The sequence below is a fragment of the Anas acuta genome, chromosome Z, assembly GCF_963932015.1.
Source record: "Anas acuta chromosome Z, bAnaAcu1.1, whole genome shotgun sequence".
In the NCBI taxonomy this organism is placed as follows: Eukaryota; Metazoa; Chordata; class Aves; order Anseriformes; family Anatidae; genus Anas; species Anas acuta.
Window position 1 is genome coordinate 41,854,396 of NC_089017.1, and position 18,149 is coordinate 41,872,544.

The window sequence follows — 18,149 nt, forward strand, 5'->3', positions numbered from 1 at the left end:
TGTCAGGAAGATGATGTAAATTATCCAGAATGGTATTTGTAGAAAAATGAAAACTGTCAACAATTGCTATAAAAATTGAAACAAAACAGAAAAAAGAAAATCTATGGAAATACAACTAGAATCCAAATCGCTGTATTAGGTGAAGTGAAGTAAGAATCATATGGTTCCACTTCAACATCAATAATGAAGGCATCAATGTGCTTTTTGGTTTCCAGGTTTTAAATCTATAGAATAGTTTTCTTCAGTTACACTGACAGATTTCCTTTTTTTTTTTTTTTTTTGGGGGGGGGGGGGGGGGTAAGAAGTACTACTTCCCTTAATGCAAAATTCCTTTCTATTATTTTTTAGTTAGTTTGGTTTTTTTTAAACTTAACAATAAAATGCATTTCATATGTTTCCCCATTAAAAAAATGCCATGAACAAGCTGCTTAGGGTGTTCACACTGTTTAAAAATATATCGTAAGGAACAAACAATACTTTTTTTTTTTTCATTTATTCAGCAATGAGCTGCAAGTATGTATTTTAATTCTAAAACTCAAAGGATTGATTTTTGTCTAACACTTCTGAAGGTTATAAAATTATTTGAGGGTTTTCTAATATGCTGAAGAATAAAATGGAAGTTTTAGATGCAACCAATATTAAGGTAGAAATTTTCATTAGATGACATTTATTTTGCCAGAATCCAAGAAACATTTTACATACATGATTTTCTATGAAGGATAAATGTGAAAACATGCCGGATTTTATAGGTGTTCTATTCATTAACTTGGGAAATTGGTTTATGAACCAATCAATCAATGTTTGGTGTACATTTCAGTGTAGTGGAAGGAAAGTTGTATTTATTTGCAGGGTGTTCAGTGCAGGATGCTGAAGATTGTCTTCCAGGAAGCTACATCTTAGCTCTTAGGAAATACAATAGTTCAAAGTGAATGCCATTTATAAATTTTCTAAGGCAATGACAAATGCAAAGGACTGTTTTGTTTTGTTTTGTTTTCAATAAATTTTCAGATTTTTGTTTGTTTGTTTGTTTTTGTTTTGTTTTGTTTTGGTAATATAAACTGGCAATGAGAATTCCCATGCATTCAGCTTGTGGCCTAATAGAACCACCTATATCCTTATCACCTCCCAAAATATCAAAGCTATAAAGCTATAATAAATGGCATAGTAAATGCCAACATATTGATATATATTATAATATCTTATATATTATAGCATCACCCATCTATTTGATCAAGGGAAACCAGATGATGTAACCTTTTTGGATTTCAGTAAAGCTTTTCACATAGTTGGCCATAGGATTTTGCAGTACAAAATGGCTGATGGGCAGGGCTCAAAGGGTTATGGTAAATGCAGCTGCATCAGGCTGGTGGATGGTCACTAGAGGAGTCCCCTAGGGCTCCATTTTAGGGCCAGTCCTCTTCAATGTTTTTATGAATGATTTGGATGTAGGACTAGAAGGTGTTTTGAGCAAATTTGTTGATGATAGTAAACTGAGAGGAGTTGTTGACTCTGTTGAAGGTGGAAAGGCCTTGCAGAGAGATCTGGACAGATTGGAGAGCTGGATGATCACCAACCACATGAAGTTTAACCAGAGCAAGTGCTGGGTCCTGCACCTGGAATGCAGCAACCCTGGCTATAAGTACAGACTGGGCAGTGAGATGCTATAGAGCAGCTCTGCAGAGAGGGGATCTGGGGGTTTTGGTTGACAGCAAGTTGAATATGAGCCAGCAGTGTGCCCTGGCAGCCATGAAGGCCAACTGTATCCTGGGATGCATCAAGCATGGCATCACTAGTCGGTTGAGGGAGGTGATTGTCCCGCTCTACTCTGCACTGGTGTGGCCTCACCTCAAGTACTGTGTGTAGTTCTGGGCACCACAGTACAAACAGGACGTGAAACTGTTGGAGAGTGTCCAGAGTAGGGATCCAAGGATGGTGAAGGGCCTAGAGAGGAAGACATATGAGGAGCAGCTTGGCCTGTTGAGCCTGGAAAAGAGGAGGCTGAGCGGAGACCTCATCACAGTCTACAGCTCAATAGGGGGAGTGGCGGGGCAGGAACTGATCTATTGTCTATAGTGACCAGTGATGGGACCTGCGGGAATGGTGTCAAGTTGCGGCAGGGGAGGTGCAGACTGGACATCAAGAAGAGTTTCTTCACTGAGAGGCTAGTTGCACACTGGAACAGGCTCCCCAGGGAAGTAGTCACTGTACCAAGACTGTCAGGGTTTAAGAAGTGTTTGGACTGTGCATGTAGTCATATGGTCTGAATTTTTGGGTAGACCTGTGTGGAGCCAGGAGCTGGACTTGATGATCCTTGTGGGTCCCTTCCAACTCAGGATATCCTATGATTTCTATGATCTTATAATATTATACATTATTGAATTCTTATAATGTACAACAGACCAAAAAAAAAAAAAAAAAAAAAAAAAAAAAAAAAAAAAAAAAAGCCTTAGAATATCATGGTTTTACAAATATGAAAACTTAACAAAATCTATTTTGCATTCTGAATGTATATCATATTATTTTCCATTAAGTGAATTCTGTCAGGTTACTGGACTTTAGCTCTACAGGGAGTGAGTTTCTTAGTGGTTTAACAGAATGAAGATAGGAATAGGTTAACCATCCTTATTGGTGTAGCTGTTGCTATAAGTCTAGAGCTTATTTTCCCAAGCCACACAGAGACCTAGTTGGAATGTAACTTATTTAGGAATGCCTCTTCATGTCTGCTTACTTCATTCACTGGAAGAAGCTTAGCACAGTGGGGGAGGTTCCTTGCTGAAAGCTTTCCAAATAAAAGGCAAATTCTGTGCCATATGTCAGTTCTCAGTGTACAAAATTTCAGTTCCCACTTCAAGCTTAATAGTTCCACAGAGGGACAGTTTGAACTGGCAAGCAAAACACAGGCACAGCACAGGTCCTTTCAACAGTATCATTTTCAAAGTTCATATATAAACAGTAACTTTAAGAAATGCACCTTTAAAAGCATTCCCATATATTGTGCATAGAGATTGGTGAAAGAAATATCTTCAGAATTTACAAAGTATTGCCATCAACATCAGGGAAAGCTCAATAAATTTTGAAGTATCCCTTTCCTTTCATCTGCAAAAAAATAAAAAATAAAAACAAAACAAAACAAAACACTGAGATACCAAGAATATGTAACCCAGTGACAAGACTGGGTTATCCCAATAGGATATGGGATACACTGGCATAACACATCTCTGAATCAGAATGGTCCGTGGCTGAGGTACCCACCCACCTACTAGACTATGAATGTATTCACTCTCTTTCTTTCTCTCTCTCTCTCATGATCTATTTTCAGGTCAATTTATATAAATGGAGTAATTGTAGTAGCAAAGATCATGAGATCTATACCAAAACTTTTCTATTTTTTTGAAAATAAATAAATAATAAAGGCTAAAAAGAGGAAATAAATAATAGATAAATAAATAGATGGTAGGTAGATAGTAAATAAATAATAAATAAATAATAAAGTCTTCTAGTCAGTTTATGGACCTACGATGTGAAAGAGATAGCTTCAAGTTCCAAACTCAAGCAGGCAGGGTTAAGTTCTGAATGTTAATGCCTAACTTCTCCCTTCCCTCCAAACAAACATCAAGAGAAGTACATGAGCTAATTATAAAAAGGCAAATACAAAACAAATAAAGAAAACATTTTGATTTCCTGAAATAATGGGAAACTGAAAGGCAAAACTCCAGCAGGCAAAGTGACATTGAATCAGACAACTTATATGAAAAGATGCGTATACATTATGTGTTGTTTCTTCCATATCACACTTATGGGTAATTTCCATCTCCAACAGATGCTCCAGTGGCTGTTGTAGATCTGACTTAAGAAAGGGAGAGAAAGCTCACTGTATATGTGTGTCACTGAGTATGCAGTCACAAGACAGGCAGTGGAAAATTCATCACTAAAGCAATTGTGAAGATGGAATAGCAAGTGAAGAGCCAGAGGGCAAAATCAGGCTCTTTGTATGAAGTGCTTTGTATGTGAATGGGATGGAGCATGGGAATTTTGGAACTAATCTAAGTTCCAAACAGATACAGAAATTTTTTTTCTTCTCAATTATTCTGTTTTCTTGATATATGAATGACATGTTATCACACATAGCAGGGTAAGAGCTCTTAAGTCTGGGTTGCTTCCATTTACCATTACAGTTACTAATGATGGTTGTGGGTGGTTGCACACTGGAACAGGCTCCCCAGGGAAGTAGTCACTGTACCAAGCCTGTCTGAATTTACGAAGAGATTGGACTGTGCACTTAGTAACATGGTCTAAACCTTTGGGCAGACCTGTGTGGTGCCAGGAGTTGGACTTGATGATCCTTATGCGTCCCTTCCAACTCGGGATATTCTATGATTCTATTCATTCTATTGTATGATTCACCCAGGGTACTTAAAGAGCTGGCTGATGTCATCACGGGACCTCTCTCAATTATTTTTCAATGATCTTGGGAATCTGGAAAGGTCCCAGTAGACTGGAAGCTGGAAAATGTTGTCCTGGTTTTCAAGAAGGCTAAAAAAGAAGAGCCTAGCAATTACAGACCTGTGAGTCTCACGTCAGTGCCTGGTAAAATTATGGAGATGATCCCTGAAGTTATTGAGGCGCATCTGGGGGACAATGCAGTCATTGGTCCCAGCCAAGATGGGTTCATGAGGTCCTGCCTAACAAATGTGATTTCCTTTTATGATAAGATCACCCATCTAGTTGACCAAGGGAAATCAGCTGATGTGATCTTTTGGGACTTCAGCAAGGCTTTTGACACAGTTTCCCATAGGATCCTGCTGGACAAAATATCCAGCATACAACTTAACAAAAACATCACTGAATTTATGAAGAGATTGGACTGTGCACTTAGTCACATGGTCTAAACTTTTGGGTAGACCTGTGTGGTGCCAGGAGTTGGACTTGATGATCCTTATGGGTCCCTTCCAACTAGAGATATTCTATGATTCTATGAACACATTTTTTAGCAATCAAGCAGCATAAATGCTTAGGTTGACAGAAAACCTCTCACACACTGGGAGATTCTGTGATCCTGTGAATGCAGCTTACAGACTTCTGGTACAGCCAAGAGGATTGTGCAGTTTTACTTACTTATTTTCCTGTTAATTTATTTTGCTTGACTGTGGTTTTCTTGACTTAGTTTGCTCTTGGGTAGATGAGTAGACAGAACATGAGTAACTTAATTTATGTTTTTTTGCTTTACAGTTCCTTCTAATTACTATTTATATGCCTTCAGATTTTTACATATATCTTTGAGTATAAGAATTTTGTTAGCATTGTTCATGCATGGTGACATTTTGTGCATTTCGTTTTGATCATTCACTTTTTTTTTTATATTCTTTTAAATGATTTTTTTTTTATTCTGAGATGAACAGCATGTGTAAAATCTATCACTTCTAAAGAGGTGACATAAATTTATGAAGTTCAATCAACTTGATGCATGAGTTGTCACTGTGCTAATTCATGAAAAATAACTATGGGATTAAATTCAGATCTCAGACTGTATTTAATGTAGGTCCAAAAACCTGCATTGCTAAAGAAGGACCATGATCATTTGCTGGGATTCTAGAAATAATCATTCTTGCATCAACACTGCCCACTTCTGTCTGACCAGGTAGAGTATAGACTCCTCTTTTTATTGTATACAAAATGTTTGTCTCTGACATGAACTGTGGAGTTTAAAAGTCAGAGATAAGCACATGGGAAGTCACTTCATTTGCTTGATACAAGCTTATTGCCACCACTATTAAAGAACAGATAACATTGTGAGAGGGGTTTGTTTGTTTGTTTGTTGTCATTTGTTTATTTTAAGCAAAAAACATAACTATGGACTTGAATTTTCAGGTGTTCTGTAAAATACAATAATATGGTTTGTCTTAGATGTACTTATGTAAAACTTGCCTCTTTTGCTTCTCTCCAGACGTAATTCAAGACTAGACCTGTATGAAGAACTAAACCAGAAGATTTAAAATTTTCATGTTTTTATTCATTAACATGTCTGCCCCAATCTTATGATTTAATATTGCTAAAAAAATGTATTTAGATTCCTTTCCAGAGAGTCGAATCTTCTGGCTGAAGCTTGCTATCTCAAAATCTTGTAGTTATAATTGCTCCACTTGTCTTTTTGTCTTCCCTAGCATTTAGCTTCTAACACAACATCACAGTATCATCTGTACTGCTCTGTCTGTTTCACTTTACTCTTTTAGTCTTGCAGCTGGTTTCCATTGCTTCATTGTGCCAAGCAGAATCTTCTTTACTGTTTTTCCCAGGCCTTTTGCAGCTCTACAGTGTTAATTTCTTCCTCTTTTTTTTTTTTTTTCTTCTTTTTTTCTCGTTTGTCAATTTATACTATCTTTAACAACTCATTTTTTGCTTTGTTATTTAATTAATGCCTCAGCTGCTCTCTCAATTTTTGCTCTTTATGCTTCCTAGCCTGATCCAGAAAATATTAGGCTTTTCCCCTCAGTGATTCCACTAGACTTCTGCAGGTAAGTGTATCTCTAAAAAAGCAATTATAAATAAAAGTCAAGTTGTTATAGAATAATTAATGCATTTATAGAAAAATATTAACACATTTGTAATCACACATTCAAATACACTCAACTGCTTCCTGTCTTTCCATTACCCCTTTTGTCCCACCCCTCCTTCTTACCACATACAAATACAACTGTACAGCTGGATACCTTCTGTTGTTGTTGTTTAAATATTGATTATATTGGATATAAGCATTATTTTCTTAAGGTTGTTAAATTCATGACAATTCCTTGTCAGTAATTAATATATGTGCTGTCAAAGAGAGTCCAAATTCTTTATTAGAATCCACAGCTTTTGGATGTCAGTTATGTGTTGAATCAATTGTTCTGCTATTACTATGACTTTTGGTGTAAAATTCCATACTATACTTTATTACTTTTTAGTTGAATCCCCCTGAAAACTACTAGTTCAAAATGTAGTAAGAGTTTAATTATGAGTTATTTTAGGACTACCATAGTTGAGAATAAAGAATTACTTAATTACAAGTTTCAAAGTAAAATGGACTCACAAATGATGAAGAAATTTTCAACTAATTTCAGCTTCAAGATGAAATTCAAGCTTTAAGCAACACATGTGGCATAATTATTTACTTTTTTCCAAATTTCCCACTGGAAAACTGTTTTTTTGTTGTTGTTGTTGTCATTGTTGTTTGTTTTGTTTTGTTTTGTTTGTTTGTTTGTTTGTTTGTTACATTTAAACACAGAGAAATAAAGCCTTCTTATATTTAGACAATGACATGATAATTTAACATGTGTACTTATGAATCATTTAATGGAAAAAAAAATAGGGCACTCTTGTGCTACTAAAATAAACCTTATTTTAAAAGTCAATTAACTGAAACAAACTGAACAAACTGAATTCAAAATAGCAAATTCTTTGATGTTTTACATGAACTGGATGAATAAGACCAACAGAAGGAAAAAAAAATCTTCTGCAAATATTTCTGCAATTTAATTAACTAGAAGTATTTAATTGTCATTCAAAAAATGATCATGACAAAGAAAACAGAAAGAAGAAACTCTGAAAGCAGCTTTAAATGCAAATCGGAAAGCAACTTTTTTTTTGTCATTATTGCTGTCTCTATAATTCTTACATAATACATAATTTTAGGGCTGTACATATTTTTATTCTTATGGAATAAGAAATAACACTTGTTATCAATATTCTGCAAAGCACTTCTTATCATAAGAAATGTGTAAGTGATGAATATGTGGCTGCTATAAAATAAAAAAAAAAAAAAAAGTACAACAACAAAAAAATGTAGTGTTTTTAAAGGTAAAAATCTTTATTCATTCCTCAGACAGACTCCTTGCAGGCTTTCATTCAGAGTGAGGCTTTCGTACAGTTTAAAATTAAAGACTAAACCCCAGTAAACTTGACAAAAATATGTACAATTTAATGTTGTTAAGCCTGCAATTCAGCTGGAGAAATGCTGAAAAAATTATTGTTCATCATCTACTGCCTGGAAGAGCTGAATGAGATTCTTCAGACTCTGAGGGAAATTTGAAATGAAGATGAAATTTGCGGTCTTTGTCAGTGCTTTTTTTTTTTTTTGAAAACATTATCGTGACATTTGGAGTCTTGATTTCATTTTACTGGCATGTCAATAGATGTAGCAGAATGTTAGATAACCATTTTTAAAAGTTTCATTAAACATCATTATTTTTGAATTTTATTTAGGGGAAGTTGGGAACTTGAAAGCAATGTGATTTTCTGGTTTATCCAGTATAAGGACAGAATCTGGATATTATTATAGCTAAAGACCTACTTGTTTCACCAGGGCTCATACTCATTGCAAGACCTTTCCTTTGTATGCTACAGTGAAGGTATACTAGCTAGCAGCTAGCAGGCTGAATCTTCCAAAACAGAGTCTTGGAAAATGGTAATAATAACTGTTACCAAATGCTTACGTTTATTTTCCCTCTTTGGAGAAACCAAGCTATTGCCAGTAATGAAAGGTTATTCCTTAACTAACACTTTCTGTCAGTCATTCCAGCCTTTTCTCACTTTCCAACATTGGCAGAACTGAGCTGGACAGCTCACAGGAAATTAAATTGCTGCTGCTGTTTTCTGCCTTCTGCCATCTAACACTTCATGATGTGAGTGAGGGCCCTGACCTTTAGTTTGAGAATTATACTCTATAGAAGTGAGTTAATCATCATTATGGTTATCAAAATCACAGTCTCTTTTTCAAAAGTTTAGGCTTAGGATATAACAGGAAATTTTGTGGGGAAACATTTACTGTTTGTTTTTCTGTTCTGTGTTCTTAATTTCTCATTTCACTACCTCGTCAGTTTCTAGCCTGTGAGGGGGGAAGACACCTTCGTGTAACTCAATGTTCCTGAACTTTAGTATTTATTTGGTGCTAAAAAATACAAAAGTAGCTCACCTTCCTTTAGGGTTTACCTAAACAAAGGCTGACAAAATGGTAGACTGATGTTATTAGTTTCAGCACAGATGTTTGTGCAGGGAATTTTGAGATTCCAAGTCAACTGGTGGCCTGAGTGGATAATATTATAATCTTGTGTAATCTTTCCTTCTCTTTCTTTCCTTCCTTCCTTCCTTCTTTCTTTCTTTCTTTCTTTCTTTCTTTCTTTCTTTCTTTCTTTCTTTCTTTCTTTCTTTCTTTCTTTCTTTCTTTCTTTCTTTCTTTCTTTTTCTTTCTTTCTTTCTTTCTTTCTTTCTTTCTTTCTTTCTTTCTTTCTTTCTTTCTTTCTTTCTTTCTTTCTTTCTCTCTTTCTTTCTCTCTTTCTTTCTCTCTTTCTTTCTCTCTTTCTTTCTCTCTTTCTTTCTCTCTTTCTTTCTCTCTTTCTTTCTCTCTTTCTCTCTTTCTCTCTTTCTCTCTTTCTCTCTTTCTCTCTTTCTCTCTTTCTCTCTTTCTCTCTTTCTCCCTCCCTCCCTCCCTCCCTCCCTTCCTTCTTCCTTCCTTCCTTCCTTCCTTCCTTCCTTCCTTCCTTCCTTCCTTCCTTCCTTCCTTCCTTCCTTCCTTCCTTCCTTCCTTCCTTCCTTCCTCCCTCCCTCCCTCCCTCCCTCCCTCCTTCCTTCCTTCCTTCCTTCCTTCCTTCCTTCCTTCCTTCCTTCCTTCCTTCCTTCCTTCCTTCCTTCCTTCCTTCCTTCCTTCCTTCCTTCCTTCCTTCCTTCCTTCCTTCCTTCCCTCCTTCCCTCCTTTCTTCCTTCCTTCCTTCCTTTTCAATGAGTATTGCCTATACTGTGCACTGAAAGTGGCAAAGATCTTTAAGAAAAAATAAATAGGTACACACGAATCACAGAATTGTAGAATATTCTATTTCAAAAAAGGCCTTGAAGTCCAACTATCAGCTTGACCTACCAAGTCCCAGAGCTAAACCATGTCATTTAACACCATGTACACATCCCTTTTAAACACCTCCAGTGCTAAAGACTCCGGTGTCTGACAACTCTCACCATGAAGAAATTCTTCCTAACTTACAGTCAAAACCTCCCATGGTTGAGACCGTTTTGTTGCATTCTGTTGCTTGTTACCACTGAAAATAGACCAACATTTTCCTCACTGCAACCTCCATTCAGTTAGTTGCAGGGAGCAGTGAAGAAATCCTCAGCCTTTTCTCCAGACTAAACAATCCCAATTCCCTCAATTATTTCTCCAAGTCATGTTTCCTAGTCTCCTTTCACCAGCTTTATTGCCCTTCTCTGCACGTGCTAAAACTCAATGTTCTTCTTGAAGTGAGGGCCCCAAAACTGAACACAGTGCTTGAGGTTCAGTCTCACCAACACCAAATATAAGGAGACAATCATTTTTGTAGTCATGCTGGCCACACTCTTTCTGATACAGGCCGGGACACTATTGACCTTCATGGCAATCTGGGTACACTGACGGCTTATAAAGTTACAGCTTATATCAGAGTATGTACTAAAGAGATCTGTATCAGTCTCACATGCTTTCTGACTTTGCACCTTTTGTAGGGGAAAAACTATATATTTCATTTACTAGTTGAATTTCTGAAGTCAATAATAAATCGACTGTAAATGGTTAGAAGGCCAGGGGATAGGGCTGTTAAAAATTTTGCTAGAACCTCTTCCATTTATTCTATTTCTCCGAATATTCAAAATCAATATCAGTCACATAAATAATGCATTACTGTTATACAAAATAAGGTGTTTTGTTTTGTTTTGTTTTTCTATAACTTTTTAATTTACAGGAGACAAGAAAAATTACAGGGCAATAGGCAGGCTAATGTTTCAGCATTCTGATACTATGTTACCTACGTTAGCAGGGACCATAATTTGTTAGTTTTGTAATGAAATTAAGTGAAGCATACTTAATGGTTCTTCTCTTGTTCAAATAAGACAAAAAACAACTATCTTAACAGCACTGGTACAGAAACAGCAGTGTAGAAATAAAGATTGATACATTTTCTTAAAATATGAATCCATGTCTAAGCAACTGCTGGGACCTTTTGGTGAAGTAATATAATGTATTACCACGTACATGTATAACAAATCTGGCAGGATGGTGGTTGGCTGAGTTTGTAAGATTCTAGTCTGAATATCGAACAATTCAACAATTTTCACAAATGCCAAAATCATGCTTAAGAAAAACATTTGGACTCAATCAATTTACAGTCAAGCGACTGCTGCCCCCAGGTGTCCATCAGACACAGATACAAGAGCAGGTCTGCAGCCGTAGGATATTTAAAAGCAGGCGGGAATGGAATATGTAATCTGGTAGTGAGATGACATGAGGATCTGGCTTTATTCTAAACTGAATCATGGAGATTGGCAGAACTTTTTCACTGAGTTAACTTGAGAAGCCAAAAAGTTATTATTTAATCTGTATCCTGCAATTCTTTTTAAAGGTCATCTGAGTTGTTGACCTCTTTCAGTCTTTCCAAGTAAATGACTACAGCAATTCTTAAGTGTCTTCATATATAGCCTTTATTAAAAAAAAAAAACAAAAAAAAAAAAAAAACAAAACAATAAATTGTTATAAGAAGAGTGTGAAAGGGATACATTCTACTGTTTGGATATCCAGGTCAAAAAAAGAGCTAGCACAGATGTTAAATATCTGACTCATTTTTAGTTCATTTAAATCTATTATTTAGTTTGCATTTTTATATGTAAATTTTAAGAAAATTCATTATTATTCAATGAATAAATGTAAATATTTGAGGAAGATATGCTGAGTTCTACATACTTCACACAGAAATTAAATTGTAGTTCTATAAATGTTGAACTCAGCAAAGGCTTTCATCGGTATATCTGGAGTATATTCTACCCTGAAGTCCAAATGTGCTCCTGCATTGTACCATCAAGGGAAGGTCATCAAACCTTTCAAACAATTAAAAAGCCTTATAGGGCTTCTGTATGTCATAAATAGCCAAACCCAAAACTGCTTCTGCAGCCAAAATTGACTCAGTATCATACTGCTTATATAAAGAAGACTAAAATCAACAAGGTCATAGTAGATCACAACTTCCCACCTTTGTCTTTTTAGAAAAAAAGAAAAGTAGGAACAAACCAAACAGTAGTTAATAAAAATCCTAAACTATGCAGTAGAAATTAAATAACCCATAAAGTGAACGTTAAGGTAATATATCTAGGCAAGCTTTTTAAATATTTGGAGAGTCTTTGAAAATATAGGCAACTACCAATGAAATATTTTCTTAGCTAAACATAAAGGTTGCCAGCTCAACCAGATTCCTACTTATTTTTAGCATATTTTCCTGACATTTAAAAGTTTAGTTTAATTTGCAGGTCTTCTCAGCCATCAAATATGGCAAATTAGTCTTTTGATAAAACAAATAATTCTTCTCTTTGTCTCATGTAAGAAATTATGACAATGAGTTATCCTGGAAAAAAAAATGTTTGTGTTAAGAAATATGATGTCTTTTCTGCTTAACATGAAGCTTTAGATTTCTTTGATCATATAGAAAAATACTGTGGTTGAACATATTTTTAAGTTAAGGGTTTTCTAATATCAATAAAATCAAATTATATAATGTACACAGAGATGGATTCTTTTCTTTATTGCCTTTTTGCTTGCAGAATCAAGGGAGTTTAGTTGTAAAATTAATTTTATAACTATCTGTCATCCTCTGTGCATTGTTGTTTCTGTTTTATGCTAAATACATTTGTAATGACTGACAGAATCATAAGTACTGCAAGTTTTAGAATGACTCAGATGTATTAATGGTACAAAATGTATTTTCTTACCAATCTTGCTTTTAACTTTCAGTTTAATTAGGTATCTAATGAACAGGTATGAATGTGATTGTACTATAATCAAAGAAGAAAACATGGCTGTTAACAACAGGAATTATTCCACTGTATTTATCAATAGCAAATAAATTGCTTTAGGCCATGGTTACCCCTATCAGAAACAGATCAGTCATCATAGCACCCTGCCTACACCAGGACTGAATTTATTCTTTTTGCAATTGAGTTACTGAAGTAATTTGAATACATAAAGAATGCAGAATTTAAGAACATTGTGACTAGAAATTTTCATGGCTATGATTCCAGCTGTATAATCAAGTCACTAATTAGCTACCCTGTATGTAGCAGTTTTTCAGAGTGGTAATTTTCAAGAAAAAAAATGTTTTTCATGTCTTCACCTTTTCCATAAAAAGCTATTCAGCAAAAATCACAAGGTTTGTTTTATGACCTATTATGACCTATGAAGAGGTACAAAGAATGGGTTGTCCTACAGAATGCATTCTGACCTTGGCTCCATATTTACATTTCCATGACAAAGTATTATTCACTACAAATAAACAATAGGGTCTAACATAGCTGATGAATAGACTTAAATCTTCTCACCTGAACAAGGCTATATTAAATAGGCTTTGAAGAAAAGAGTTCTGCGGAGCTGCAGCGAGCAGCATTCAACCCTGAAAGTCCTGGAAGTATGCAACAGAGTTTATCCATGGCTGTTGCTGATGTAGATCAGGCATGGGTGACCGCTGAATATACACAGTTACTCACTTGTACACAAGCAAGTGGAATCAGTGGCCTTGCCATGCATTACAGACTGCAAAATAGAAGGATAAGCAATGTCTTTTTGTGCTTTGTTTATGCAGTGCTTGGCACAGTGTGGTCTTTGTCAATAAAGAAAGATCCTAGGTGATATCCCACAATACAACTGAGAAACAACCATGATGATAGTACTATAACAAGTTGTTCCAATTCAACCACTTAGGCTAAAAGCTAATTTATCCTAGCTAATATATTTGTTAGGAAAACAGATGCTTTGGAACAGACCTTAAGGGAATTTATAAATTATGATAGAAATCAAAACCCTAGGTTATTCAATTAAAGATCCTCATGTTGCTGTTAGTTTCTTATGTAAGATCTCTGAAAGTTCTTTAAAAGTCTTAAAGACACTAAATAAATATTCAAATAGATAGTAGTCTGTCCATTTTATAAACTGTGCTTCCTTCAGTGCTTTTTAATAATTTTATGTGGAAATGGGTGTTATTTCATTCAGGAGATGCAAAGTTACACTTTTATATTTTTGATTCAATGAGAAATCCCATGAGCTCTTATAAACTCAAGTAGAGCATGAATCATGATTCAGTGATTATGCAAGGGAATAATATACACATTTTCTTCCTCTATCTTTTAATTAATAGCTCTTTGATTTTAAATGCTATCTTTCTTAGCTTAAATTCTACAGTATTTGAGAGGAAAATAAGTCACTGAGTCCATTAGAGAAGTTAGTGTGGCAATGTAAAAGAAACCAAATGATAATGCTATTTACATGTATGTACTTAATTTTAACAAGCCATTTGTTTTCTCTTCCTACTTTTTTTTTCCCAGTATCTTTCTGTGGTTATTCAACCTTTTTTCTCAGTCTAGTAACAAGCACACTATGAAAAGTGAACTTTCGCTACAATAACTGGAACAAAGCATTGTATCGCATCTGGAGAGTGACATTCATTTGGTTGGACCACTGAAACACTGGGTAATTTAGGTTGGAAAGGATCTCTGAAGGACATCTGGTCCAGCCCCCAGTTCATGGAAAATTTGAATCAGGTTGCTCAGAGCCTTGTCCAGCTGTACACTGAATATCTCTAAAGACATGTATAGCACAATCATTTGACAATTGTTTCTCAGTTTAACTTCTTAGCTATTGTTTGGTTTATGTTTGTATTGTTTCTTAATTAATGAAGCTTAAAAAAATATATATTTCCATGTTTCTTGACAGTGACTGCAAACACAGGGAGCCTGGATATCATGTTGTATCTTATGCGTTATAAAATATTGCAGAAATGGAAAATAATACTAACATTCACTATGTGTTTTCAAACAGTGCTTCTTGATATTTTTAATGACATTTTAAATGTTTATTTTTTAGAGAATGAAATTCTCAACATGAAAAAGATAATTTATAATGTTTTTTAATCTCACTAAAATGCTTTTAAATACCTTCTGATTGTAGGTTGTCAGTAATTAACATGGCAAATCAATGGACTGTCTATACTTTTTTTTTCAGATGTTAAAAGTCATGATAAACATGACATATTTTTCCAACATCTGTTAAAGTACAGAATTTAAGGACTCTAGAAAGGCCATATGTTTTGTCAACACAGAGGAGCTTTCCTCCAAGGACATGTTACCCAGACAATTTTCACTTGCATTCTTCAATATAGTATTTTACCATATATAATTTATATTTTATTAATTTGATTTGTTGTTTTGTAAATTTAAACTTCACGTTGCCATGTTGGAGTTACTACCTTTCTTCTACATACTGAAGTCTGCTTTCCATTAGTTATGTCCTAATTAGAAAATATATTTTTTTTCATTCTTTTGAAATATTATTTTATAGTCTTTTGTAGAAATTGCTTTACTGTTCGTTTCTTAAATCTATTTTTGTGTGGCCTGAGATAACATGGTCTGAAAAGTGGTAGCAATCTCCTGATACTCTGGATCATGTGAAAAAATGCTCTGCTACCATATCTCCAGTTCCAACTCTTGACCAATAATTTCCACCCTCAAAGCATGCAAAGTACATGTATTTTGTACATCTGGAGATCTATCACGAGATGTAGAAAAGTGGAAGAGGGAAACTCAAAAAGAAATTCATCTTTGATAATATTGGAAAAAAAAAAACAAGAGTATGGAATTAATATTTATCACTTCTTTAGTAAAGGCGAAGAAACTCCTCCTGACAGCAATACAGACAGGACAGATTTTCTGCATTATTATTCATGTTTTCATCTAGTCTAGCCTCCTTTTAATAGTTGTGCTAATTTACTTAGTTCTATAAACACTTTTGGAATCAGGAGTTACTGCATTCTTTTCATATCAGGCCACAATTTTACTGCAGTGTGACAAATTTTCTGATGAAAATTCATATTCTACTGGTATGTACATATTGAATTCAGGTAGCTTTCAATAACAAAATTATTTCCATCATAAGACATCAAATTTCCCTCTAAAATACAGTGTTATTGTGTTTCTTACTGTTAGAGAAGAATTCTTTGCTCATAGCTAATACCAGCATCTCAGGAGATGGAGAGGACATTTTGCAGCCAACTCTGGTATCTTACAGTTTTTTGCTTCTCTGAAATACTTATCTTTTGAGACTTATTAATGAACCATTCTTCTCTTCTCCACTTTACCTACTCCCACCCTCTGCAACTCATGGTTTCAGTCAATTGGTTCATTTGGAAATTGATTGTTTTTGCTAAGATCTTGACATTTTTATAATGAAACAGATTTGCTCTAAAATAAAAATGTCTGTTGTCCTTTTGGGTGACTATGGAATGTCACACCAGAGACTCCAAGTCTTCTCTGGGCTGTGGGATTTGCAGACTTCCTGTCATAATCTTTCATATAAAGCAGGACTCTAAAAAAGAAGTAGAGGGAGGTTTTTTATTGTTATTATTAATTTCATTTTTCACCAACCCCTAGACTGGAGCTAGTACTATTTCTTATTTATGGTTATATTTCCCTTGATAGCTGCATTTCAAAGAATTGTGATTTGTGGGGTAGGAGGGAGAATTTTAAATATAATTTTCAGACAGGAAAGGAAGTAATGTAAAATACATACTCAATCTAAGCTATGTTTCTTTAAACTGATGTGCCAGCAATGCAAAATCAAAGGAGAAATACCCTTTGGAAGGATAAATCATGCATTTACAGCACACCATGACAAGGTAAATACTGATTTCATTGCTTTGTCCAAAATGATTTTCCTTATGGTGTGTAAAAAATATAATAATGTTTCATTTTCAGAATTCTAACGGAGACAGTGTTAATAGAGATTTCTATACCATCGTCCACTCTGTCTTGTTGAATAGCAGTGTGCTCAAACAGCTTGAGCAGAGGATCAAAAGACAGCATTTCCATGCTCTGATCCTGCCTCTGGCATTCTTATGCTAGACTGCAGCTTTGGGTACAAGTTGTATGCCTGAATGTCCAAAATTTGACTCTCAAAATATCAGTATCTCGGTGTTGTACCACAATTACAATTCTTCTTGACATTAAGTGCTAAGAACAGTTTATTGAAAAATAAGCACAGCCACTTCAGCTTAACAGCCGGAATTTGAATTGCTAAGAGAAAATGTGGATATTATCTACTTTCAGTTTCCCGTACGTGAAAAATATAACTCTTACTATAGCCGTCAACTGAGTGCTATCAGAGTGGTTGTTAGTATAGGCAAAATGTAACGTCTTTGCTTTCAAGTGCTAATCTGCATGTAAGAGCAAGGGTTTCTGTTTAGTACTGCCTCATTAAAAAAAATAATAATAATTAAAAAAAAAAAAAAAAAGGAAGCTTGATATGTTACACTTGATGCCTTAGTTTATTCACATTTAAGCCAGGAAAACAATGAATAGCATTACTTTCTAGTGGGTCTTTGAGTTTTGAAAACAAACACAAAAGTGAGCTGCAGTCCACCTGAATGTATAACACTGCAGTTGAAAGTCTTATAAGACACACAGGACTTATAAAAATCAATACTGTTTTCACCCAGTGCCAACAGTGGCATTTTTACTAAGCATTAAGTTGAGGGCCACAAGGAGCACAACATGGACATTTCCTGAATTTCACTCCCTTTTAGGGGTGTGTAAATGAAAAAATTTGCAAGAGTGCAGTGTTGCAAACACTATGTTCAAAGAAAAAGGAAAAAAAATAATTTCTTCATGTCACATTTTGTGATCTCCTCTTTGACCACACTGCAGATCTGCCTGCAGAGGTTGCTGTTAGAGTGCTAACTGGCAGGTCTGTTTCTTTGAAAATCTAGCCTGCTCTTTGTCATCCAGGAATCCACGTGCCTGATCAGAGGACTGGGTAATTTGTTTTAGCTGCAGTCCAAAATGCTCCTCACATTCCAGCAACAGAGGCTATCTTTTTCTTTCACTACAACACAGAAAACACACAGGATGCTTGAGGACTGAAATTATATTAGGTTATTTGTTAGCCCTCATCATAGTACACAAGAAGCTCCCTAGCAAATAAGATGTACTTAAAGTGTTAGTAGATTTCATCAAATCCCATACTTACATGCTCTCCTTAGTAATAAGAGATATCAACTTACGAGCTACTTCATTCTTTCCTCCACATATTTTTGCTTTTGTCTGAAACTGACAGGGATGTTTTCACA

At 35.1% G+C, this 18,149-nt stretch overlaps 1 long non-coding RNA gene across 2 annotated transcripts in view; it reads right to left on the reverse strand.

The window, feature by feature from the left end:
• Nucleotides 1-18,149, reverse strand: part of LOC137847888 (uncharacterized) — a 61,477-nt gene that overhangs the window by 1,771 nt on the left and 41,557 nt on the right. The window lies entirely within an intron of this gene.